The sequence below is a fragment of the Emys orbicularis genome, chromosome 14 (assembly GCF_028017835.1).
Source record: "Emys orbicularis isolate rEmyOrb1 chromosome 14, rEmyOrb1.hap1, whole genome shotgun sequence".
Taxonomy (NCBI): domain Eukaryota; kingdom Metazoa; phylum Chordata; order Testudines; family Emydidae; genus Emys; species Emys orbicularis.
The window spans coordinates 37,271,997-37,297,767 of NC_088696.1; the positions used below are offsets into that span (position 1 = coordinate 37,271,997).

General features: G+C 48.4%; 1 protein-coding gene and 1 long non-coding RNA gene across 4 annotated transcripts in view; one reads left to right on the plus strand and one right to left on the minus strand.

Moving 5' to 3' along the window:
• LOC135888893 (cell surface A33 antigen-like) overlaps positions 1 to 25,771 on the plus strand; it is a 96,493-nt gene that overhangs the window by 45,859 nt on the left and 24,863 nt on the right. The window lies entirely within an intron of this gene.
• On the minus strand, positions 10,281 to 20,824 carry LOC135888894 (uncharacterized). 3 transcript variants are annotated; one of them, XR_010561905.1, is made up of 9 exons: positions 20,638 to 20,824; positions 12,822 to 12,918; positions 12,435 to 12,506; positions 12,105 to 12,164; positions 11,801 to 12,018; positions 11,451 to 11,566; positions 11,211 to 11,366; positions 10,901 to 11,053; positions 10,281 to 10,682 (listed from the first exon to the last, which is right to left on the minus strand). It is a non-coding gene; the product is annotated as an uncharacterized LOC135888894 (long non-coding RNA). The 3 variants fall into 3 exon arrangements; XR_010561904.1 differs by having other exon boundaries at positions 11,211 to 11,566; XR_010561906.1 differs by lacking the exon at positions 12,822 to 12,918 and having other exon boundaries at positions 11,211 to 11,566.

The window sequence follows — 25,771 nt, forward strand, 5'->3', positions numbered from 1 at the left end:
AAATGCTCCTCTTCACACTCTGGTTAGTTGCACTTTTTCTTTGTTACATCCTTGTAGGAAAAACCAACCATTATCCAGGAAGGAAAAAGGAGCAAAGATCATCATCATTGGTTAGAATTACTGACTACTTACGTCTGAACAAGTAGCTCCCATTTTTATTGCTTTATTCAGTAAAGCAACTTCTTGTGCTCTTTAGAGATGAAGATTTCATCAGTTACATTTCCTCCACCTGAAAGTATGACCAGAATCATTTACTATTATGGGAATGGCGTATTGTATTTCTTACCTCCTTAAAAGGATGGATCAGCTAATTCCTGGATTGAGCAACTGGCAAGTCCATGTTGCTTTGTCTTGCGTCTGCTTTTCATACTCTCCCCATGACAAGTAAAGTCCACCACAGTTCTTCTCCCAGAAAGTAAAATCCACACCACTTGATATACACATGGATGGTTGGAGACCGGTATTTCTTACCTCCTTGCCTGGGACAACCACTTACCCTCACTTCTCCGTGGTAGGAATGACCACCTGGTCTGTTCATATCTCATATTAGAAAAACCTGCAATCAATGTTTGACAGAATTGTTTGTTATTACTCATTACCAGCTATGAAGAGTCATCAATGGAGAAGGTTCCTTAGCATCCAGATCATTAAGCTTCTAGAGACCTTTCAGTGCTCACCTACTTGTCAGCAACGTTCTACCGCAAGACTTTGATTCTTAGACGTACAGTGAGCTACCCTGGCTAAAACTCGAAGCATATAAGTGGCTGCTTGCCTTTTTCTGAACTAGAAGTAAAAGATGCTTTTCTTCCCTGTGGCCAGGTCTTACCTGGCTGACTTTTTTTCGTAAATTCAGCAGCCTCTTATCATCCTCCCTTTAATTGGAAGACCTTCATTTCACCTGAAAATAGAAAGAGAGCCTTTAATTCCTGCCCCCATGCTGTGAGGAGGTGCCTTCCTTACCTCTTGATAGAAATGATCAGTTCCACTTATTTCTTGACATTTGATAAATAAGCAACAATGATCACTTCTGAACAAATAGAATCGGTTGGACTATTTATCTTTGGAAATGCGAGAGCAGGTGAAATGCTCCTCTTCACACTCTGGTTAGTTGCACTTTTTCTTTGTTACATCCTTGTAGGAAAATCCAACCATTATCCAGGAAGGAAAAAGTAGCAAAGATCATCATCATTGGTTAGAATTACCGACTACTTACGTCTGAACAAGTAGCTCCCATTTTTATTGCTTTATTCAGTAGAGCAACTTCTTGTGCTCTTTAGAGATGAAGATTTCATCCGTTACATTTCCTCCACCTGAAAGTATGACCAGAATCATTTACTATTATGGGAATGGCGTATTGTATTTCTTACCTCCTTAAAAGGATGGATCAGCTAATTCCTGGATTGAGCAACTGGCAAGTCCATGTTGCTTTGTCTTGCATCTGCTTTTCATACTCTCCCCATGACAAGTAAAGTCCACCACAGTTCTTCTCCCAGGAAGTAAGATCCACACCACTTGATATACACATGGATGGTTGGAGACCGGTATTTCTTACCTCCTTGCCTGGGACAACCACTTACCCTCACTTCTCCATGGTAGGAATGACCACCTGGTCTGTTCATATCTCATATTAGAAAAACCTGCAATCAATGTTTGACAGAATTGTTTGTTATTACTCATTACCAGCTATGAAGAGTCATCAATGGAGAAGGTTCCTTAGCATCCAGATCATTAAGCTTCTAGAGACCTTTCAGTGCTCACCTACTTGTCAGCAACGTTCTACCGCAAGACTTTGATTCTTAGACGTACAGTGAGCTACCCTGGCTAAAACTCGAAGCATATAAGTGGCTGCTTGCCTTTTTCTGAACTAGAAGTAAAAGATGCTTTTCTTCCCTGTGGCCAGGTCTTACCTGGCTGACTTTTTTTCTTAAATTCAGCAGCCTCTTATCATCCTCCCTTTAATTGGAAGACCTTCATTTCACCTGAAAATAGAAAGAGAGCCTTTAATTCCTGCCCCCATGCTGTGAGGAGGTGCCTTCCTTACCTCTTGATAGAAATGATCAGTTCCACTTATTTCTTGACATTTGATAAATAAGCAACAATGATCACTTCTGAACAAATAGAATCGGTTGGACTATTTATCTCTGCAAATGCGAGAGCAGGTGAAATGCTCCTCTTCACACTCTGTTAGTTGCACTTTTTCTTTGTTACATCCTTGTAGGAAAAACCAACCATTATCCAGGAAGGAAAAAGGAGCAAAGATCATCATCATTGGTTAGAATTACCGACTATTTACGTCTGAACAAGTAGCTCCCATTTTTATTGCTTTATTCAGTAGAGCAACTTCTTGTGCTCTTTAGAGATGAAGATTTCATCCGTTACATTTCCTCCACCTGAAAGTATGACCAGAATCATTTACTATTATGGGAATGGCGTATTGTATTTCTTACCTCCTTAAAAGGATGGATCAGCTAATTCCTGGATTGAGCAACTGGCAAGTCCATGTTGCTTTGTCTTGCATCTGCTTTTCATACTCTCCCCATGACAAGTAAAGTCCACCACAGTTCTTCTCCCAGGAAGTAAAATCCACACCACTTGATATACACATGGATGGTTGGAGACCGGTATTTCTTACCTCCTTGCCCGGGACAACCACTTACCCTCACTTCTCCGTGGTAGGAATGACCACCTGGTCTGTTCATATCTCATATTAGAAAAACCTGCAATCAATGTTTGACAGAATTGTTTGTTATTACTCATTACCAGCTATGAAGAGTCATCAATGAAGAAGGTTCCTTAGCATCCAGATCATTAAGCTTCTAGAGACCTTTCAGTGCTCACCTACTTGTCAGCAACGTTCTACCGCAAGACTTTGATTCTTAGACGTACAGTGAGCTACCCTGGCTAAAACTCGAAGCATATAAGTGGCTGCTTGCCTTTTTCTGAACTAGAAGTAAAAGATGCTTTTCTTCCCTGTGGCCAGGTCTTATCTGGCTGACTTTTTCTTAAATTCATCATCCTCCCTTTAAGTGGAAGACCTTCATTTCACCTGAAAATAGAAAGAGAGCCTTTAATTCCTGCCCCCATGCTGTGAGGAGGTGCCTTCCTTAACTCTTGATAGAAATGATCAGTTCCACTTATTTCTTGACATTTGATAAATAAGCAACAATGATCACTTCTGTACGAACAGGATCAGTTGGACAATTTATCTCTGCAAATGCGAGAGCAGGTGAAATGCTCCTCTTCACACTCTGGTTAGTTGCACTTTTTCTTTGTTACATCCTTGTAGGAAAAACCAACCATTATCCAGGAAGGAAAAAGGAGCAAAGATCATCATCATTGGTTAGAATTACTGACTACTTACGTCTGAACAAGTAGCTCCCATTTTTATTGCTTTATTCAGTAAAGCAACTTCTTGTGCTCTTTAGAGATGAAGATTTCATCAGTTACATTTCCTCCACCTGAAAGTATGACCAGAATCATTTACTATTATAGGAATGGCGTATTGTATTTCTTACCTCCTTAAAAGGATGGATCAGCTAATTCCTGGATTGAGCAACTGGCAAGTCCATGTTGCTTTGTCTTGCGTCTGCTTTTCATACTCTCCCCATGACAAGTAAAGTCCACCACAGTTCTTCTCCCAGAAAGTAAAATCCACACCACTTGATATACACATGGATGGTGTGAGACCGGTATTTCTTACCTCCTTGCCCAGGACAACCACTTACCCTCACTTCTCCCTGGTAGGAATGACCACCTGGTCTGTTCATATCTCATATTAGAAAAACCTGCAATCAATGTTTGACAGAATTGTTTGTTATTACTCATTACCAGCTATGATGAGTCATCAATGGAGAAGGTTCCTTAGCATCCAGATCATTAAGCTTCTAGAGACCTTTCAGTGCTCACCTACTTTTCAGCAACGTTCTACCGCAAGACTTTGATTCTTAGACCTACAGTGAGCTACCCTGGCTAAAACTCGAAGCATATAAGTGGCTGCTTGCCTTTTTCTGAACTAGAAGTAAAAGATGCTTTTCTTCCCTGTGGCCAGGTCTTACCTGGCTGACTTTTTTTCTTAAATTCATCATCCTCCCTTTAATTGGAAGACCTTCATTTCACCTGAAAATAGAAAGAGAGCCTTTAATTCCTGCCCCCATGCTGTGAGGAGGTGCCTTCCTTACCTCTTGATAGAAATGATCAGTTCCACTTATTTCTTGACATTTGATAAATAAGCAACAATGATCACTTCTGTACAAACAGGATCAGTTGGACAATTTATCTCTGCAAATGCGAGAGCAGGTGAAATGCTCCTCTTCACACTCTGGTTAGTTGCACTTTTTCTTTGTTACATCCTTGTAGGAAAAAACAACCATTATCCAGGAAGGAAAAAGGAGCAAAGATCATCATCATTGGTTAGAATTACCGACTACTTACATCGGAACAAGTAGCTCCCATTTTTATTGCTTTATTCAGTAAAGCAACTTCTTGTGCTCTTTAGAGATGAAGATTTCATCAGTTACATTTCCTCCACCTGAAAGTATGACCAGAATCATTTACTATTATGGGAATGGCGTATTGTATTTCTTACCTCCTTAAAAGGATGGATCAGCAAATTCCTGGATTGAGCAACTGGAAAGTCCATGTTGCTTTGTCTTGCATCTGCTTTTCATACTCTCCCCATGACAAGTAAAGTCCACCACAGTTCTTCTCCCAGAAAGTAAAATCCACACCACTTGATATACACATGGATGGTTGGAGACCGGTATTTCTTACCTCCTTGCCCAGGACAACCACTTACCCTCACTTCTCCCTGGTAGGAATGACCACCTGGTCTGTTCATATCTCACATTAGAAAAACCTGCAATCAATGTTTGACAGAATTGTTTGTTATTACTCATTACCAGCTATGAAGAGTCATCAATGGAGAAGGTTCCTTAGCATCCAGATCATTAAGCTTCTAGAGACCTTTCAGTGCTCACCTACTTGTCAGCAATGTTCTACCGCAAGACTTTGCTTCTTAGAGGTACAGCCAGCTACCCTGGCTAAAATTTGAAGCATATAAATGGCTGCTTGCCTTTTTCTGAACTAGAAGTAAAAGATGCTTTTCTTCCCTGTGGCCAGGTCTTACCTGGCTGACTTTTTTTCTTAAATTCAGCAGCCTTTTATCATCCTCCCTTTAATTGGAAGACCTTCATTTCACCTGAAAATAGAAAGAGCGCCTTTAATTCCTGCCCCCATGCTGTGAGGAGGTGCCTTCCTTACCTCTTGATAGAAATGATCAGTTCCACTTATTTCTTGACATTTGATAAATAAGCAACAATGATCACTTCTGTACAAACAGGATCAGTTGGACAATTTATCTCTGCAAATGCGAGAGCAGGTGAAATGCTCCTCTTCACACTCTGGTTAGTTGCACTTTTCCTTTGTTACATCCTTGTAGGAAAAACCAACCATTATCCAGGAAGGAAAAAGGAGCAAAGATCATCATCATTGGTTAGAATTACTGACTACTTACGTCTGAACAAGTAGCTCCCATTTTTATTGCTTTATTCAGTAAAGCAACTTCTTGTGCTCTTTAGAGATGAAGATTTTATCAGTTACATTTCCTCCACCTGAAAATATGACCAGAATCATTTACTATTATGGGAATGGCGTATTATATTTCTTACCTCCTTAAAAGGATGGATCAGCTAATTCCTTCCTGTAACCTACAGCCATCTGTCATCCTTGCATCTCAAAATATGACCTGCGGCAAAGATCAATGTTTGACAGAGTATTTTTGTTGGGCAACAAATGATTTGTCATTGGATTTATTTTGTAACTGGGAGCACACCTTCTGTGTGATGAATTGCTGTATTGATTTATCTTTTTCTCTCCATACAATCAGCTGTTTTGTTAAAAATCTAGTAGGTATAAGTGGCTTCCTTATTCTTGACTAGAACAAGTAAATACTTCTGTAACCTCTCCGAAGCTTTGGTTATGTATATTACTTAATTCTTATGACACTGCATGTAGCCTTTGACAGCAAAGGCTAGATTCACTTCCTTCACCTGAAAACACCCAGATTGGTTAGTTTCCACTCCATTGCTATGAGAAGGTGCATTCCTTACCTCTTGATGGGAACACTTTCTCTTACTACTTCAGTGGTACAATATGAACTTCTGACAGACAAGCTGCAGTGATCAAATCAACAGAAATAGGAACAATTGCAGTGTCCTCTCTTGAAAGGTAAGAACCAAGCTGATGCCAGCTCTCCGCTATGGACAATTGTACCCTTTCCTTTTTTGAATTGTACAATGCCTGCATTGTTAACCCCTAGTAGTGACAACTGGCTGCTTCTTACCCCCATCCACTTCTGTGCTTCTCCTTTCTCTTCTCTTCTAGCCTCTTTGACTACTCCTTTTTTTGTCTCTCCTCTTCCGTTCCCCTTAGTTCCCTGGTGTTTCTCACTAACTTCTTTGATTCCTGCCCCCCCTTATCTGATGCCTCATTTCCACTCCCCCCAGCCTTGTCCCTGCCTTGTTTCCTTCCCCCTTATAAGAATACTTTCCTTCACCCTTCTGTGTCTCACATTCCCATCTTTAGCAATGGAAGCAGGTTGGTCCCAGAAGGCCCTGCTCCACCACCCTAGTCCCTGTACTCAGACCTACAGGCAGCAGCCATGTGCTCTGGGCGACATCCTGGTGTGAAATGCGGCAGCCCCTGGTGGCTGACCCAACCATCACTGCATCACAACAGAGTCACGGGTAGTCATCACCTCCTCATTTGGGCAAAGTGACCTGCCCCACATCCCCCTGGGGAGCTGTAGGGGAAAGGCTCTGGCTGGCTCTAAACTCTCAAATGAGTCAAATTACATTTCAGATCTGGAGTCACCAGCTGGGGATCTGTCACAATGAATTCCAGGATCATGAACGGCTCCTTTCCCTGTGATTTGGATGGAGTGGGACTTACACAGCCCTCACCTATGGAAGCTTACATCATAGTTCCCTTCCCCTGCCTGTCCCCACCTCTGGGTTTGTCTAAGTCACCACCCTACGGTGGAATGTTCCACCTCCATCACAATGGGCCAATTCTGATCAGTGCTGAGTTCCTGCATCTCACTCTGGAACCAGTGAGAGCTGCATGTGCCCAGCCCCTCTTGGGACTAACCCTGTTGTCTGCATTTCATGGCACCGTGCTGTGCCCTCCATCTTGTGTTCTAGGCTGATGGCTGCAGACCCACCTGGGGACTGACAGCCAGTGCCTCCTGTACAGGGGAATACAGGCAGGGGTTTCAGTGTTAGCAGGAGAAGGGCAGATACCAGAAACATCACGCCACCCTTCCCTGATTCCTGGGGGCTCTGATAAAAGGACACCTGATGTTGGCTGTGTGCCCATACCTTGTCCTGGCTCTGGCCAGGTAGCTGGCCCCGCAGACCTCAGTCAAACTGCCCAAAAGGCAACAGACTCGTTTGGTGGCAAAGACGCTTGGCCAGGTTTGATGTCAACAAAGCACTTGTACTAGCACCCCATAGACTCTGCATGGACCCTGGGACATGTGCGCCCATGAGAATGGACCAGCTCAGTCAGGAGGTTGGGCTTCTAGAGTTTTCCAGTGAGCAGAGTCAGCTCTGCAAACTCATTCCACCACAAGAATTTGTACTTCACTGGCTGGTTTGGGTTCAGTCTGTGCTGGTGTAAGGACAATGTCTGTGAGAACTACAAACGTGTCAACAGGAAGTGGAGATGAAATAGTTGTTTAGCTATATTGGAGAGGGGAGGTTAATGAGAGCTAGAACTGAAGGGAGAGGGAAAGACAGATCTCTCAATGGGCTCTGATATCTCACCCAGAAACATAATTCCATAAAACATAAGCAGGAAAGAAGAGAAAGTGGCATTTTGCTTACTTCTACCAGTTCAGGATGTGCCCCAGTGTTCCTTATGACCCATTTATGGGAATATTGGACACTGAGGTTGATGCGTGGGCCATATTTATATCATTATCAAAATCCTTCATGCTGAAAAGCAATGAGTAACTGGAAGACTCGATGACTGTTGCATGAACAAACTCCAGAAAGGAAGAGGGAAGAATGGACAAAGGAAGGGGTGGATAAAAGGAGGAAAAAATAAAAGTGACTCAATTTACACTCTCGAGGAAAATAATAATAAAGTATATTCAGAACTGTAATAGATTTTGGTTCTAGCACTTGTGCTAGGTGTCCACCTGTAAAGGTTGAACTACAGCCAGCATCTTAGCTCTTCTCCAGATCTCAGAGGCAGCGGGACCTCAGGGAGGCTAGAAAGGTGCAAAAGCTGAGCTCTGACATGGTGCTTAATGGACTCGCCCTCTAAGTCCCTTATTACCTGGTGCTTACAATAATGGGCAGATAGCAAATTGCTGGCATTGACCAGTGATGGTCCCTTGGGTTCCAGTTCCTGTCCCAGACAGGTTCCTTGTTGTGATCCCACCTCTCACACATGTAGGTTCCTGTGTCAGTTGTTTGCTTTCTTCAGAGATGTGAAACCCTCTTCCAAATACCAACCAGTCCCTTTCACTCATCAGCTCCTTCTTTTCCTCCAGTTCCATTGTTTGTGCCATTCCACATCTATGGGGTTTGGGTTTTCCAGGGTCCTGAATCTACACTCCCTGCTGAGATCTGACCCTTCCGAATCCCTGATCTTGGCTGGGCTCTGATTTAACATGATGTCTGTAATGTCTGAATCCTGACTGACACAGCAAGGAGAGGAAAGGGTCAACAGGCTTCCTTGGAAGGGTGGGAAAGTACCAGACCCACTCCAAAGCAGGGGGAGGGGGGAGCTATCCATTCTAGAAGGAGAGGTTGAAATCTGAGCATTATAGGGAAGCACACTATTGCCAACCCTTGATTTTAAAAAATCATGAACCCACCTCCCCAAAATCATGAGATTTGTCTTCATGTTTTTGACCCTTCAGAGGGAGTAACATTTTCAAGCTTTCCTCTGCAACCATGACGGCTACAAACCATTTTATTTGTAAACAAAAGCAGAGATTTGCATCTAATCCCATGACTCTAGGGGCTGGGCCTCTCACTTCGTCCTGTTTGAGCTCCTTCCCATTCATGGGGAGGCCCAACACTAGCTCCAGGGGCTGCATCTGTCACAGCGAGCTGCAGTATGAACTCAGAAGAATGGTTTGAGTCAGTTTCACTTGCAGCCTGTGGTGTACGTACCTGCAAGGCTGTCATCTGTCCTTTGCCCCTTAAAAGTAAAGCAGTGGCCCCCTTAATCTCTCTGCCACTGCCTTCCCTGGGCGTTCCTTCCAAGTGCCTGTGGTTACTGATGTGGTTTGGGTTCCATGCGGCTGGGAAGCTGATGGGGGAGGGGCAGGAAGTGGACACAGAAGTAACATGATGCTGGCCCCTCTCCCTCTTCTCATCCCCTCCAGCCCCGTGCTACGAACCCTAACTGACCCTGTCCCGTGTCCCCTGGTCGTGCTCCCCGTCCCCCGGGGCAGATCATGGAGTTCTGATTTCCCAGAATGCCTGCAATGAGATCGACAGACCCCCCCGCCAGGCAATACAGGGGGAATGAGCGCTTGTGGGCCAACCCAGCGCCGCCCTGAGAGGTGCCAGACTTGGCAAGGGGGGTTAAAAGAGAAGAGCGCACAGCTGGAGCAGACTGCAGAGGACCGCAGGCTTCTGGCTCCCAGCTCCTGGGAAATGCTGGCTGAAGGCAAGAGCTTCTTGGATGCCGATGGCCCCATCTGGAGCGAGGGGCAGCCAGAGTTGAACCCGCTCTGGGGGACTATTATTCGCTGCTAGGTTGTAAGGCCAGTCCGGGCGCTCAGGAAGCGGTGGCCCCACCATGCCAATGGAAGAGTTGTTCTGGGGTCATTGACCACCCCTTTCAGAGCAGCTAGTCGGTGGCTTGGCCAGAGGGGCTCTTACCACCAGAGCAGCGGGGCACAGCGCTTGGATGTGGCCGACCAAAGGCCTTGCCCTGGCCGCTCCGGGCATCCTGGGAGAGGAACATGGTAACAGTGCCGCTGTGCTTCCTGCTTTCCCCTCGACCGGTGCACCTGGCCATTTCCCCTCCCCGTCCCTGGGGGGCCATGCACACGGCTTTGCCCTCCCTGGGACAGCGGGCTGTTCTCCCCTGTGCTGGGGCCCTGCTGGGGTGGCAGAGCGACATGGGGCCATGCTGGCACTGGGGGGGGGGGGGAGCAGTGCACCTGGGAGGGACTCTGCCTGCTACGTGGCTGGGAGCATGGGCATGGCAGAGGGGCACAGCACGGGTTTATAGAAAATGCAAAAGACAAAGGAAGACAAGTTCTCTGATGGATTTTATTGTCTGTTTCTAAATGGCCCAAAGGGCTGGTCCCTGCTCAATGCCCCAGAGGAAGGCGAAAAACCTCCAGGGTCTCTGGCCAATCTGCCCTGGAGGAAAATTCCTTCCTGACCCCAAACATGGCGATCAGTTTCACCCTGTGCATGCGAGCCAGGACCACAGTGGGGAAAGGACCCACTGGTCACTATGGTTACACACGCTACCCCAGGCCCCTCCAGGGTATTGTCTGTGTCCCAGGACTAACCAGCCTCCAGTGGTTTCTTCTTTGCTTCCATCCCAGCAGATGGGACCAGCTGCTCCCCTTAGCCCAAGAGGTGACCCCAGGCAACTTTTGAACATTGTTTCATGAATACTGGCCATGCTGGCTGTGTTTCCTTCATCTGAAAGTAAAACCAAAGCCACTGATGTCACTCAGAAGTGACAAGCAGGTTCATCACCTCCTGAAAGATTAATCTTCTGACATCTGACATCCCACTCAGCTCCTCTTAGATCTTGAGAGGTGTGGTCAGCTGTAACAAACCCTTTGACACAACATAAGTTAGCAATTTTGTGGTGCTCAGTGTATGCTCATTTGTTAGACTTAAGAAATGCTTCTTACCTCTCCTTAGCGCCAATTCTGTTGCTTTATTGAATGAAGGGTCTTTTTCATGGTTTCATATTTTGAGATCCAATTGTCCTTTCAGGTGTTGGATCTGTTCAGCTCCATTCCTATTCCCTTGTACTCCAGCACTGAGCCTCTGGAACTCTTCTCCTGAAAAGACACATCAGCTTCGCAAACTAATTCCTGGAAAGCACAGCCGTGGCTGGAAAGATCAGCATTTGCTTATTATCAGATTTACAGGCCCACAAATGTACACGATGCTTCATGATCTGTTCCATTTGGCAATAAGAGAATCCTAAACGCTCACCTCCTTGTCAATGATGGGCTGCTGCATTGTGGGTTTGAAACTTGAGAAGTGATTGTCTTCCCATTCTAGTCAAGGAAGGCAACTTTTTTTTTCTCTGCAGATCTGGCAACATGTGTTCCTTTGTTAAGGCATCTGACTGCTTATAGTCCTCAATCCCTAGGAGATCAGATCAGCTGCATTTCTTTCTCCTGAAGGGAAACCAGATCCATCAATTTCTCCATTAGGAGGGGAGTTCCTTACCTCATGGCAGCAGTGCTGAGTTTAGCTTGTTTCCTTTCTGTAGATATCACAGATCTTCTAGGAACTTCCCGAAGTTTTCACACCCTCAACATTCAAATCAGCTGCATTTCTCTCATCTGAAAGTATAAGAGGATCTATTCATTTCCACTTGAATGTTAAAGAAACGTGCTTTTTTCCTTACTAACGGACATGCCTGGTTCAGCTAGTTGCATTTGCATTAATCCCTTCTAGAACACAACAGCCCTCTGGTCTCCTTCCATCTGGAGATGCAATGTGACCTATTTATTTGCGCTGTAAGTGTTGCTTTAGCACCAGATTCATTTGACAACCAGGCAAACTTAAATGCTTACCTCCATGTCTGTGATGTTCTCTTGACTTGCTTCAGATTCAGATTTGTTACTAGCTGAACTATTTGAAGGTTTTTTTGTTTTCTTTTTCCTTGAAATAACAGCATCTTGTCATTGGAGTCCTCAATGGATTGAGCAGCTGGCAAGTCCATGTTGCTTTGTCTTGCGTCTGCTTTTCATACTCTCCCCATGACAAGTGAGGTCCACCACAGTTCTTCTCCCTGAAGTAAAATCCACACCACTTGATATACCAATCTCCAAACACCCATGTGTATTTCTGACCTCCTTGCCCAGGACAGCTACTTACCCTCACTTCTCCCTGGTAGGAATGACCACCTGGTCTGTTCATATCTCATATTAGAAAAACCTGCAATCAATGTTTGATGGAATTATTTATTATTACTCATTACCAGCTATGAAGAGTCATCAATGGAGAAGGTTCCTTAGCATCCAGATCATTAAGCTTCTAGAGACCTTTCAGTGCTCACCTACTTGTCAGCAATGTTCTACCGCAAGACTTTGATTCTTACAGGTAGAGCCAGCTACCCTGGCTAAAACTTGAAGCATATAAATGGCTGCTTGCCTTTTTCTGAACTAGAAGTAAAAAATGCTTTTCTTCCCTGTGGCCAGGTCTTACCTGGCTGACTTTTTTTCGTAAATTCAGCAGCCTCTTATCATCCTCCCTTTATTTGGAAGACCTTCATTTCACCTGAAAATAGAAAGAGAGCCTTTAATTCCTGCCCCCATGCTGTGAGGAGGTGCCTTCCTTACCTCTTGATAGAAATGATCAGTTCCACTTATTTCTTGACATTTGATAAATAAGCAACAATGATCACTTCTGTACAAATAGAATCGGTTGGACAATTTATCTCTGCAAATGCGAGAGCAGGTGAAATGCTCCTCTTCACACTCTGGTTAGTTGCACTTTTTCTTTGTTACATCCTTGTAGGAACAACCAACCATTATCCAGGAAGGAAAAAGGAGCAAAGATCATCATCATTGGTTAGAATTACCGACTACTTACATCTGAACAAGTAGCTCCCATTTTTATTGCTTTATTCACTAAAGCAACTTCTTGTGCTCTTTCGAGATGAAGATTTCATCAGTTACATTTCCTCCACCTGAAAGTATGACCAGAATCATTTACTATTATGGGAATGGCGTATTGTATTTCTTACCTCCTTAAAAGGATGGATCAGCTAATTCCTGGATTGAGCAACTGGCAAGTCCATGTTGCTTTGTCTTGCATCTGCTTTTCATACTCTCTGTGACGGTGTACCCCATAAGGCTTTATAGGGAGGGGGTGCTTATAAATGTATGTATGACATAACTGGAATATGTTTTGTGTTGCCTGTGCCAGGTAACATATCTCCGTAAAGGTTATGGTCTACTATATCTATTCATCCTATTTGTACATATATATATCATTTTCTACTTGAGGTTAAGAATATGGGCTGTATGCTTGCTTGGTTTCTAAGTAAGCTTTGGGAGGCATTTGGTCAGCTTCTTTAGGAAGGAATTCGCCAGGTTAAGTACCTGATCAGGAAACACTTGGGGAACAATGCATCTTGGAATGCTCCAATCCACATAAGAAGTCTTCCTGGAGACATGCAAGATACCATGTGAACAATGGCTTCAGCCTGTAAAGACTGAGTCATGCAGGGACATGTGACTTGCCCAGGTGACTCCAGAACTCCATCTTGGAGCTGGACTTTGCATAGGAGGGAGGAGGGGGGGTCTCCTCCCACAAGAGAGAGCCTATTTAAGCCTGGGGGAGACCCCTCCATTTTGTCTTCAGCTGGCTAAAGAAGGAGCCTCTCCACCCCCCCAGGATACTTGAAAGAAACTGAAACAAAAGACAGTGACTACAGGGGTTGTGAGAGATTGCTGGACCCAGGCTAAAGGAAGATTAGCCTGTAAAAGGGAGCATTCTGGAACTGGTGAGGAACTTATCTGTATTTAGTTTGATTAGGCATAGATTTGCGCATTTTATTTTATTTTGCTTGTGACTTACTTTGTTCTGTCTGTTACTACTTGGAACCACTTAAATCCTACTGTCTGTAATTTAATAAAATCACTTTTTATTTAGTAATTTACTCAGAGTATGTATTAATACCTGGGGGAGCAAACAACTGTGCATATCTCTCTATCAGTGTTATAGAGGGCGAACAACTTATGAGTTTGCCTTGCATAAGCTTTATGCAGGGTAAAACGGATTTATCTGGGTTTAGACCCCATTGGGAGTTGGGCATCTGAGTGCTAAAGACAAGCACACTCCTGTGAGCTGTTTTTGGATAAACTTGCAGCTTTAGGACAAGTGATTCAGACCCTGAGTCTTTGTTAGAGCAGACTGGAGTGTCTGGCTCAGCAAAACAGAGTGCTGGAGTCCTGAGCTGGCAGGGAAAACAGGAGCAGAAGTAGTCTTGGTACATTGGATGGCAGCTCCCAAGGGGGTTTCTGTGATCCAACCCGTCACAGTGGCGTAGTCGAGCAGGATCTGTGCACAGCTGATTGCTTTGAGATACTGGTAGTGATTTTAAGTGAGTTTTAAGTGTGGTGGCTGGAGAACAGACGAAGTAGTTACTGGTTTGTTATTTTCTGTTTGCTTATTTCGGGAAAGGGAAGTAGGGACAGAAAAGGAAGCAAAATAAGTAAGACAGAAGATCAGAAGAAACTAAAACTGCACAGGGTACAAATTGCCCAGAAAAGCTGAACGCTGGGCACTGTGAAAGTCTTGGTTAACTAAGAATCCCCTGAGCTAAGTGCATCTCAGTTTCAGTGAACTGCAGAGGGGTTGTGGCCCAGCACAAGAAAGCCGGAAAATGAGTACTAGTGATCTCAGTTTCAGTGAACTGCAGAGGGGTTGTAGCCCAGCACAAGAAAGCAGGACAATGAGTACTAGTGACGCTGCTAATAAACTAAAGCTGGCCAGGCTGGTAGCAAAAGAGAAAGAAAATGAACATAAGAGACAGTTGGAACTAAGACAATTAGAAATTAGTGCCAGGGAGGCAGAACATGCAAGGGAAGAGGCTGCCCACAAGAGAGCTATGGAGGCAGAGGCAGCGAGAGCGGAGGCAGAGACAGCTGCCCACAAGAGAGCTATGGAGCTGGAGGCAGCGAGGGAGCGAGCGGCGGCAGCGAGGGCGGAGGCAGAGGCAGCTGCCCAGGAGAGGGCTATGGAGGCCCAGAGGGAGGCCCAGAAACATGAACTGACTGTTATGGAGTCGAGGAGACAAAACCCTCCCCCTGCTGGCTCCACTTCCCCAAAAATCCACAAATGGGAGCGACTATGTCCACAGTATGACGAGTCCAGCGATATCGCCGAATATTTCATCACCTTTGAGAGACTGTGCACCCTCCATGCCATCCCTGAAGATCAGAAGATGACCACATTGATAGCAAAATTGTCTGGCAGAGCTCTGGACATATTCAATAAGATGCCCATTGATGATGCTTCAAACTATGGTAAATTTAAGGAACTGGTTTTGAAACAGTTTCAGGTTACACCTGAAACCTACAGGGTTAAATTCAGGAGCCTTAAGAGGGGATCTGGATTAAGTAATGTGGCTTATGCCAATGAAATGAGAGATTTGGTAGATAAATGGGTGCGGGGGAGAGGCATTACCAGCTTTGAAGGGATGTGTGATCTGGTTACTCAGGAACACTTCCTGAATATGTGCAGTGATGAGGTAAAACAGTATTTGTGGGACAAAAAGGTAAATGCAGTGGGTGAATTAGCTGAGTATGCTGACTCTTATGAGCAAGCACAAGCTGCAATCAAACATAAACCACTGGCGGAGGGGTATAAGGTTGGGGGAAAGCAGAATCACCGTTTTACCCCTGGGTCTGGGAAAAAGGAGGCTGGGCGGTCACCTCCCCATTCCCCTGGTACTCGTCCCAAATTTCCTGTGCAAGCAGAGGATCCCAAGAGGTGCTATCATTGTAAGTCCACTGAGCACCTGAGGAATAAGTGTCCCTTGCTAAGTGGAAACAGGCAACAAGTAACACATGAAGCTGTGGCTTCTCAGGGCCAGGCTGTGGCCTCTTTCCACACAGGATTTGTAAAGCTTGCTTCCACACAACCAAGCAATGAACATATGCATGCTGTTAAATTAAATGGTCAAATGCTTCTTGGATTAAGGGACACGGGTGCTGAGATTTCTGTGGTCAGGAGGGACCTGATCCAGGAGAAGGATTTGTTGCCAGGTAAAATGGCAGAATTAGAGCTGGTAGGGGGTTACAAAGTCCTTGCACCTTTAGCTAAAGTACACATGCAAACTCAGGATTTGCAGGCGGAGCTGACTGTTGCAACGGTGGCACACAATTTTGCACCGTTTCTACTGGGGAATGATTTCTTTAGTGTGGCAGAATCTGTCCCAGGGTTGGTTAGCAGTGAGAAGGAATCTTGTGCTAAAAGCCCCAGAGGGGGGGGGGGGGTGAAGTCACAGGAACTGCTGGGGGAATAGGAGAGTGTCTTTTAGATTCCTCTGCAGCAGTAAAGGATGCAGCTTCGGGGGCAGGGCTGGTTGTAGCCAGTTCCTATAGCCCCGGGGCTCCCGGGAAGTTCAAGAGGGAGGAGCTGGATAGAGCTAGCTCCTGTCCCGTAGTCATCTCCCCGGGGGAGGGGGATGTACCACCTTGTAGCAAGGAGGCCACCACAGCTGCTGACTGCCAGAAAGTTGCAGGTCAGCAGGGGGCCGGGCCTGCCCTGGGGTGCACAGAGGCGTGTGTCCCACAGGTGGAAGTTGGGGTCCTGGGGACCGCTGCAGTGGGAACAGGCCCCAAGGACTCTGTAGCTGGGTGCCAGCCCAACCCGAGTGAAAGGGGGGGGATTTTGCTGGCCAGTAAGAGGTCGGTCGTGGCTGGTAGCTGCGAGTCCACAGCTGGGGCAGCATCACCTTCCCTTTTGGGGGACACAAGAGTGTCGGACCCAGAGGGGAGCCCAGAGAGGGAAGCCCAAATGGAAGGTCAGGGGGGGCCAGAGAGTCCACCCACCTTTGGTAGGGAGGGGCTTTCCCAGGAGGAGGGTGAAAAGTCTGCATTCAAAAGGCCAGTCCCCTCTCCCGTGGATCAGGTTTTAAGGGAAACCTGGGGGTCAGGTCTCCGGGACGAGGGGGTCCATCCAGCTGACCCTTTGGAAACAGAAAGTGGGGTGCCCAAAGGGGTCCAGAGCACCCCAGGGAAAGATGTTGTTCTTGCTACACTTGCAAGAGATAAAACTCTCTCTCCAAGACAGGGGGGGGGGAATCTCTGCATGGGAGGAACTTCACAAGGGAGTGGGGCCCAGCCCAGAGAAACTCCAGAGGGAGGGGCCAAGGGCAAGCATGGTCGTAGTACACCCTTTCCGGGCCAAAGACCCAAGCACCTGCCCGAACTAGAAGTCTTCCCCAAAGAGGCAAAAGAATCGGCATCAGAGTGTCTACCAGAGGGCACAGAGAGCTGGGAAAATGCAATAGGGGCTAAACAAGTCAAATTGAGTGAACGAAGCCTGTCCACCGTAGAGTTGCTGTTAACCTTGTGTCTTTTGCTAATTCACCTATGGGATAAAATAAAAGAATTCACACTAGTGGTAAACCCTTTAAAGATGTGGAACATACCTAATTTGTGGAAGAAGCTGTTATACATGCTGGGGATGGCAACAAGACAGCCCCACCAGCATGTTACTTTACAGCCCATACCTGTAAAAAGCAGCAAAGGCATAACAGGCCCATGCTGCTGTGCAGAAGGGGAAACTGAGGCACACCGCCTCATGGCATTGGTGGCTAAATGCCAAGATACCCCACTTTAACGGATATTGCTGCCTGCATTCTGTTAGCAATACTACATCTCTACCTGTTTGCAAGCATCTGGGGACCAGGAACCCCAAAACAGGCTAAAACCCCTAGGAGTGACATCATATGGTTTCAAGGTACTGAAAGGGAGTGTGACCAAAAACAAACAGAAATTTTACAGGTACTGCCTCCGCCATGGACAGTGTCCAAGTCTCTGGCAGTAAGTTCAGGGGGAGGGTGTGACAGTGTACCCCATAAGGCTTTATGGGGAGGGGGTGCTTATAAATGTATGTATGACATAACTGGAATATGTTTTGTGCTGCCTGTGCCAGGTAACATATCTCCGTAAAGGTTATGGTCTACTATATCTATTCATCCTATTTGTACATATATATATCATTTTCTACTTGAGGTTAAGAATATGGGCTGTATGCTTGCTTGGTTTCTAAGTAAGCTTTGTGAGGCATTTGGTCAGCTTCTTTAGGGAGGAATTCGCCAGGTTAAGTACCTGATCAGGAAACACTTGGGGAACAATGCATCTTGGAATGCTCCAATCCACATAAGAAGTCTTCCTGGAGACATGCAAGATACCATGTGGACAATAACAGGAGTACTTGTGGCACCTTAGAGACTAACAAATTTATTAGTCTCTAAGGTGCCACAAGTACTCCTGTTATTTTTGCGGATACAGACTAACACGGCTGCTACTCTGAAACCTGTCATGTGGACAATGGCTTCAGCCTGTAAAGACTGAGTCATGCAGGGACATGTGACTTGCCCAGGTGACTCCAGAACTCCATCTTGGAGCTGGACTTTGCATAGGAGGGAGGAGGGGGGTCTCCTCCCACAAGAGAGAGTCTATTTAAACCTGGGGGAGACCCCTCCATCTGGTCTTCAGCTGGCTAAAGAAGGAACCTCTCCACCCCCTGAGGATACTTGAAGGAGACTAAAACAAAGGACAGTAACTACAGGGGGTGTGAGTGATTGCTGGACCCAGGCTAAAAGGAGATTAGCCTGTAAAAGGGAGTGCTTTGGAACTGGTGAGGAAATCATCTGTATTTAGTTTGATTAGACATAGATTTGCGCATTTTATTTTACTTTGCTTGGTGACTTACTTTGTTCTGTCTGTTACTACTTTGAACCACTTAAATCCTACTGTCTGTATTTAATAAAATCACTTTTTATTTAGTAATTTACTCAGAGTGTGTATTAATACCTGAGGGAGCAAACAGCTGTGCATATCTCTCTATCAGTGTTATAGAGGGCGAACAATTTATGAGTTTGCCCTGCATAAGCTTTATGCAGGGTAAAACGGATTTATCTGGGTTTAGACCCCATTGGGAGTTGGGCATCTGAGTGCTAAAGACAAGCACACCCCTGTGAGATGTTTTTGGGTAAACTTGCAGCTTTGGGACAAGTGATTCAGACCCTTGGTCTGTGTTGGAGCCAGACAGGAGTGTCTGACTCAGCAAGACAGGGTGCTGGAGTCCTGAGCTGGCAGGGAAAACAGAAGCAGGGGTAGTCTTTGCACATCGGTTGGCAGCTCCCAAGGGGGTTTCTGTGATCCAACCCGTCACAGTGGGCCTCCGCCATGGACAGTGTCCAAGTCTCTGGCAGTAAGTTCAGGGGGAGGGTGTGACAGTGTACCCCATAAGGCTGTCACAAGCATGAACAGCATGATAAAACAGGGGAGTCACACTTACTGACCATAGCAATAATGAATTTTTTGTTAAATTAAGGAAGTAACAACAGATTGGATTCTTCCTTGGCCTGTTTTGATAGAGGGTACTGCTGCACCTTGGGAAGGGTTCTTGTTGGGTTTAGGCCAGTCTTAACGGCTTGGACAGACCCAATGCACCCAACCTGGTTGGCATGATCGGCTCACAAAGCCCACAGGGAGGGAGAGACCTTAACCAGCAGTTCCTGTTGCAACGAGGAAGGGCTGGGGTCAGTCTTCTCCTATAAACTGCCAGGACTTCATTGTGAGCGGGACCAAGCACGTCCAGATACACACCATCTGGGGTACAGCAGATTATACAATGTAATTTACACAGCAAGTCTTTTCCCAAAAGGTTAACCGATAAACAAGGACTAAAGAGAAAAATTGACAATAACAGGTCTATAAGATCGTCAGGAGGTGTGGAAGGGATACTCCAAAGGGGCTTTGCCTCCTGAAGGGGTCTAGATGAATAGAGTGATATCTGCTGGCCAGCGGGGTTACAGAAAAGAGTCAATTTCCTTTTTATCTTTTTTTAGTTGCGTTTTAAGCTTTTCTTGAGAGTCCTTGGGACTCCCTACTTGAGATTTATGGTGCCGTTTTACTGTTTCCTTACACCAATAAAAATATGCATTATACTGACCCTGCCCCACTTTGTTAACCAATAGTGCGCCTCTAAGGTGCACAATTTTGTCAAGATCAAAACTTCCCTCTATGGGAAACTGTAAATTTGGATCATCCCTGGTATACCAATTCCATTTGTCTAAAAACTTACAAGTAAAAGGACTATAATTCTTATACATATAAAACACTGGTGTGCCTTTTGGTGGGACAGCAGGTTTTTTGGACTCACCGGCCCCCATTTTCCCGGAGTCTACCTGATCGTAGGGCTTTGGTCAGCTATCCCTAGGTTACTAACTGTGAGATCCAATCTCACAATCCCTAAGTTTCCGATCGCATGACCTAGACCCACAATCCCTTTTTCCCATGATCCTCAGCTCCCCTGAACACTATCAGGCCACTCACACGGGTCATAGGGCTTGCTTTAGAAACATTCCTGGTCGTAAGCCTCAAGGCCTCGCAGAAAGCTCTGGGCGTCTTCCTATGACCCTCACTCATTTTAGTCATTCACACTTGCACACAAACGCTGAGGTAAGGGCTACAACCGAGGCCTATCCTTGTGGGAACCCCGACTCCCCGCCACTTACCCGTGGCTCCTCCCGGGGAAACCAAAAAGGTTGTCAGGCGAGTCTGGTAGCAAAGGTCCATATCCAGCTTGCTACTCACCCAACCCAGGGCCTACGGGCAGTCCTCCACCGATAACCCAAATAGAGATTTAAAAGGTCTCTCACCTATCAAATGCCGGCTGGGTTCGGAGGGGAATGGTCCGCGGTCTCCTGGTCCGGTGGACAGTCTGTGGATCCGAGTCACAGCACCAAGATTGTTGTGGAAAAACGACCATGCGTTGTGTTTGGATCAGAATCGCCTGAGGCCTCTTTATTTTCATGCATGCACGGGGCGTACCAGTGAACTGGCAATCCCCCCGACTACAGATTTTCAAATAGCTTATATAGCATAAAACCACAATTAAGTAATGCATACTTTCTCATCAACATTATTGCCATATTTGGAATACATTCCCCAAAAAAGGGAATATAGCTTAGCAAGCTTTCCTGTTTTTCACAGTCTGCCCCTTTGCGGTTCTCAAGCTTTCCTGTTTTTCATAGTCTGCCCCTTTGCGGTTCTCAAGCTTTCCTGTTTTTCACAGTCTGCCCCTTTGCGGTTCTCAAGCTTTCCTGTTTTTCATAGTCTGCCCCTTTGCGGTTTCTTGCTCTGTCACCTGACATCTATTAATCATAATCTGTTACAAAGGTTAATTCTACTTTTATAATGTCTACAGTTAGTTCTGCTTTTATGATTTCTGTCTACCCTTCTCCTTTTACTCCCCCCCCCTTTTCTCCTTCCTCCAGGCCACACATACAGTTCACCTGACCCTATATACAGTTCACTTGACCAAAGTTTAGGCCTTAGACTGTTTTTCCTCCACAAGGTGAAACTGGTAAAGTGGGATATGTTGCTCCTTTGGGGGCAGAGGATCTGGGCTTTCTGTGAGTAGCCAGCATCAGGGGCTGGATATCACAGGGGAATGCTTCAAGGGGACTGGGGTGCACCTGTGAGGCAGACAGGGCTGGCCTAGCCCATAGGAGAGCGCTTGAGTGGCTGACGGGCTGGTGGGGTCAGGGAGCTGACCCCAGCCACCACAGCAAGGCTCCCTCTGGCTAGAGGGTGACTCACAGTCCTGGGTACCCCAAGAAAATCATAGGCAGCTAAACCCCAGACTAGGTCTGGGGTTTAGATGCCTACGTCTCAGTTTGAGACTTCACGGAGATCCACAAACCTCCCCCTGGCCCATGTAGACGCCTAAACTCATTTGGCACCAACGTTTTCAGGGAAAAGTTGCCTCCACCCCTAAGTTTGTGCCTCGGGGCATGTGCCCTGCTGCCTCCCTCTAGGTGCCTGAGTACTTAGCTCCTGCCTATGCCCCAGTGCGATCTGTGAATCGGGGGAAGACAGGCGCCATCTGACTTGCACGCAGGGTCCGAGCCAGTATGCGCGCTCAGAGGCCACCTACCGGAGCAGGTCCCATCAAAGTCTGGCTGCCAGAGAAGGAGGTGATAGTGTCCACCGTATGGCTTCTAGCCCACTGGTTAGCACACTCAGCTGGCCTGTGGGAACCCCAGGTTCAATTCCCCCATTTGCTTGCGGGGGAGAAAGGATTTGCACAGGAGAGGTTTCCTAACCACTGGGCTAAGGGATATACTGATGGAGGATCCCTCGGTTTCAGCTGTCGTATTCTGGATCAATACCAGATCATTGGAGCAGGGGACTGGGCCCTGGATTTCTCATCTCCCAGCTCAGTCCCTACCCACCAGGCTTCACAGTCACACTCTCTCTGGCCCAATGACTCTTCGAGCTGTGACTCGGTGTGGGGGGAGGAATAGGAAAGGGATGCAGTGAGGTTCTGCACACTTAAAAGGAAGTGCTGCAAGACACAGCCAAGCAGAGGGACGGTTTAAGCTGTCTCCGGTCCAGGGATTGAGCGAGAGGGGAGGCTGGCAGGTCGGCACTGGAGATGGTAGGTCTAGCACCTTCTTCTACCTGGGGTCATGGCTGGCTTCACCTGCACAGTGTTTAGGAAGGAGGGAGGGAGGCAGAGGAGCTGCTGCTCACAAGGGAGAGCTACAAGCTGGCTCCTTAGCGACAGCCCCCACCCTCCGCCCCAGACCCCTCTGAGTGTGGGGACAGGGGACAGTGCCAGGAACAGAGACCCCAAATGGCCCCCAGAGCAGGACCCTGCATGGGCAGCAGGGACGATGCCCTGACAGTGCCCCAAGACCCCTGCAGAAGGAAACTCCAGGTGGTGAGGGGGGTTGAGTTCTCTCCTGTGCTCAACTCGCCAAGATTAATTGAAATGAGACCACCCAGCTTCAACCAGCAGAGCCCCACTGCCCCGCCCTGAGCTGTTGGGGAGCCCCCTCCCCCCACTGCCGAGCCCTGAGCTGTCAGGGGAAACCCCCCCCCCACTGCCGAGCCCTGAGCTGTCAGGAGAGTCCTCTCCCCCCCAACCGCTGCCCAGCCCTGAGCTGTCAGGGGAGCCCCCTCCCCCCCACTGCCCAGCCCTGAGCTGTCAGGGAGTCCCCTCCCACCCCTCCGCCCAGCCCAGAGCTGTTGGGGAGCCCCCTCCCCCCACTGCCGAGCCCTGAGCTGTCAGGGGAAACCCCCCCCCCCCACTGCCGAGCCCCGAACTGTCAGGGGAGTCCTCTCCCCCCCCACCGCTGCCGAGCCCTGAGCTGTCAGGGGAGTCCTCCCCCCCCCCCACTGCTGCCCAGCCCTGAGCTGTCAGGGGAGTCCCAGCCCTGAGTTGCCAAGGGAGCCCCACCACTGTCCAGCCCTGAGCTGAGGCGAGCCCCCTCATGCACCCCCACCCAGCCCTGAGCTGCCAAGGGAGAACCCCCCACCCCACTGCCCCGCCCTGAGTTGCCAGGGAGACCCCCCCCGCCACTGCCCAGCTCTGAGTTGCCAGGGGAGCCCCCACCACCCAGCCCTGAATGCTCAGGGAGAACCCCCCACCGCCCATTGCCCAGCCCTGAGTGGCCAGGGAGAGAACCCCTCCCCATCCCACAGCCCAGCCCTGAGCTGATAAGGACAGCCCCCACTCCCATGCTGTGCAATTGGGATTTCACTCAGTCACCTGAGCTGGGAGGCTCTCTCTCCCCCAGCAAACCCATGAATATCCCCTGCACATCAGCTTGAGATCCCGACCTGGGAAGCAGAGCTAAAGGTTAAAAACCACATGGAGGGGCAGGGGCTCTTCCCCGCTTTCCCCTTCCCTTCCCTTCCTTTCTGCCTTCCCTCCAGAGCTCCTACACTAATGACTTTACTGAATGCTAGCCAATGGCTCCCTGTGCCCCCCAATTCCAGCCAGGTGACTGGTACAGCCGGGCTTTGTGGGCATCACTGGGAAGAGCTGGCGCACGGGCGGTGGAATAGCAGCAACCCCAGCATGAGGATTGGTTGGGAAAGTGGAGATGGGCTCCCAGAGACGGCCTCATTCAAAGCCTCCTTGCCAGCCAAAAGACAGCATGGAGCCTCTCCGGCCTGGGAGGCTGCCTGGGGAGCCAGCCAGCCACCCCCGGGAAGCTGAGACCCGGATGAGAGGAGCAGCCAGCCCTTGCCACACCACCACCCTAGCTTAACTGGTTCAGACCACATCCCCTCCTTTCCCCCAGATCTCTGGGTGTTGGTAAGATGCCAGAGGGTACATCTGCACTGTGCTTTAAACCCACGGCAGTGCGTCTCACAGCCCAGGTTCACAGCGCTCACACTATGGCCCTACACACAGCTGTGTAGATATTCGGGCTGGTGCTGGATCCTGCCCTCTGAAACCCAGAGAGAGGAGGGTCCTGCTGGCGCAGCTTGCAGCATTTCAGGTTTAGACCCATGGATGGTTCCCATTTTTTCTAATTCTATTATAACTCTATTACACTTGAATATTGCTCCGATTGACTGAGCTGCTCGGCTGTTTATCTAATTTATGGACAAAATCTGCCTCCATCCTCTGAGCTGAACTCATGACACTGACTGACAACATCTCACACTCTAGGGTTACCATATTTCCACAATCAAAAAAGACCCGGGCGGGGTTAGCTGCCACGGGGGGGGGGCTCCCCGGGCGGGGTTAGCTGCAGTGGAAGGGGGGGCTCCCCGGGTGGGGTTAGCTGCCGTGGAAGGGGGGGTAGCTGCTGCAGGGGAGGACTCCCCGGGCGGGGGGGGTGGCGGGCTCCCCGGGTGGGGGGCTGGGTTATCTGCCACGGGGGGGGCGGGGTTAGCTGGGTGAGGGGGGGGCGCAAAGTGGAAGTTTCGCCTAGGGCGCGAAACTTCCTTGCACCGCCCCTGCCTAGGACCCTACCTGTCCCCTGACTGCCCCAACCCACCATGGGTGGCAGGTTTGTAGAAATTTTGGTGGTGCCCAGAACTGCCCCCCTCCCCACCTGCCTAAGGCTCTGGGAGAGGGGTTGGGTTGGGGGAGGAGGTCTGGGATGCAGGTCCTGGGCTGGGGATTAGGGTGCAGGAGGGGTGCAGGGTGCAGGCTCTGGGATAGAGTTTGGGTGCTGGGTGCAGGCTCCGGGCTGGGGCAGGGGGTGGGTATGCAAGAGGGGGTGAGGGGTGCAGGCTCTGGGGTGGAGTTTAGCGGTGGGAGGCGGGGTAAAGGGAGGGGGTGCAGGCTTTGGGAGGGAGTTTGAGGGCAGGAGGGGGTGTGTGGGAAGGGGGGAGGGGGTTTGGGAGGGAGTTTGGGGATAGGAGGGGGTGCAGGGGTGAGGGCTGTGGGTCTGAGGATGAGGGGTTCATGATGCAGGAGGGGGCTCAGGGCTGGGGCAGAGGATTAGGGTGCAGGGGGATGAGGGTTGGGGCTGAGGATGAGGGGTTCATGATGCAGGAGGGTGCTCAGGGATGAAGCAGAGGATTAGGGTGCAGGGGGATGAGGGTTGGGGCTGAGGATGAGGGGTTCATGATGAAGGAGGGGGCTCAGAGCTGGGGCAGAGGATTACGGTGCAGGGGGATGAGGGCTGGGGCTGAGGGGTTTGGGGCGTTGGAGAGGCTCAGGGCTAGGGTGGAAGGGCAGGGTAAGGGCAGCCTGCCTTGCCATTAGTGGATGGGGGGCACTAGGACCCTGGGGCAGCAGACAGCAGTTGCTGCATGGAGCAGGGTAGGAATGTGCACAAGCATTCAGGGGAGAGGGGCCTGCTGCTTTCTTTCGGGCAGGAATGGGGGGAGGACCCGCGTGGGGGGAACGCACGGAGGGGGGGTGGCAGGTGGAGGCCGGGGCCCGCTCCAGGCAGGGCCAGGGGAGAGACCCAGCTCCAAATATTGCTGGAGCAGGGCCCCCGGCCATGGATATTGCTGGAGCTCGGGCACCACAAAAGA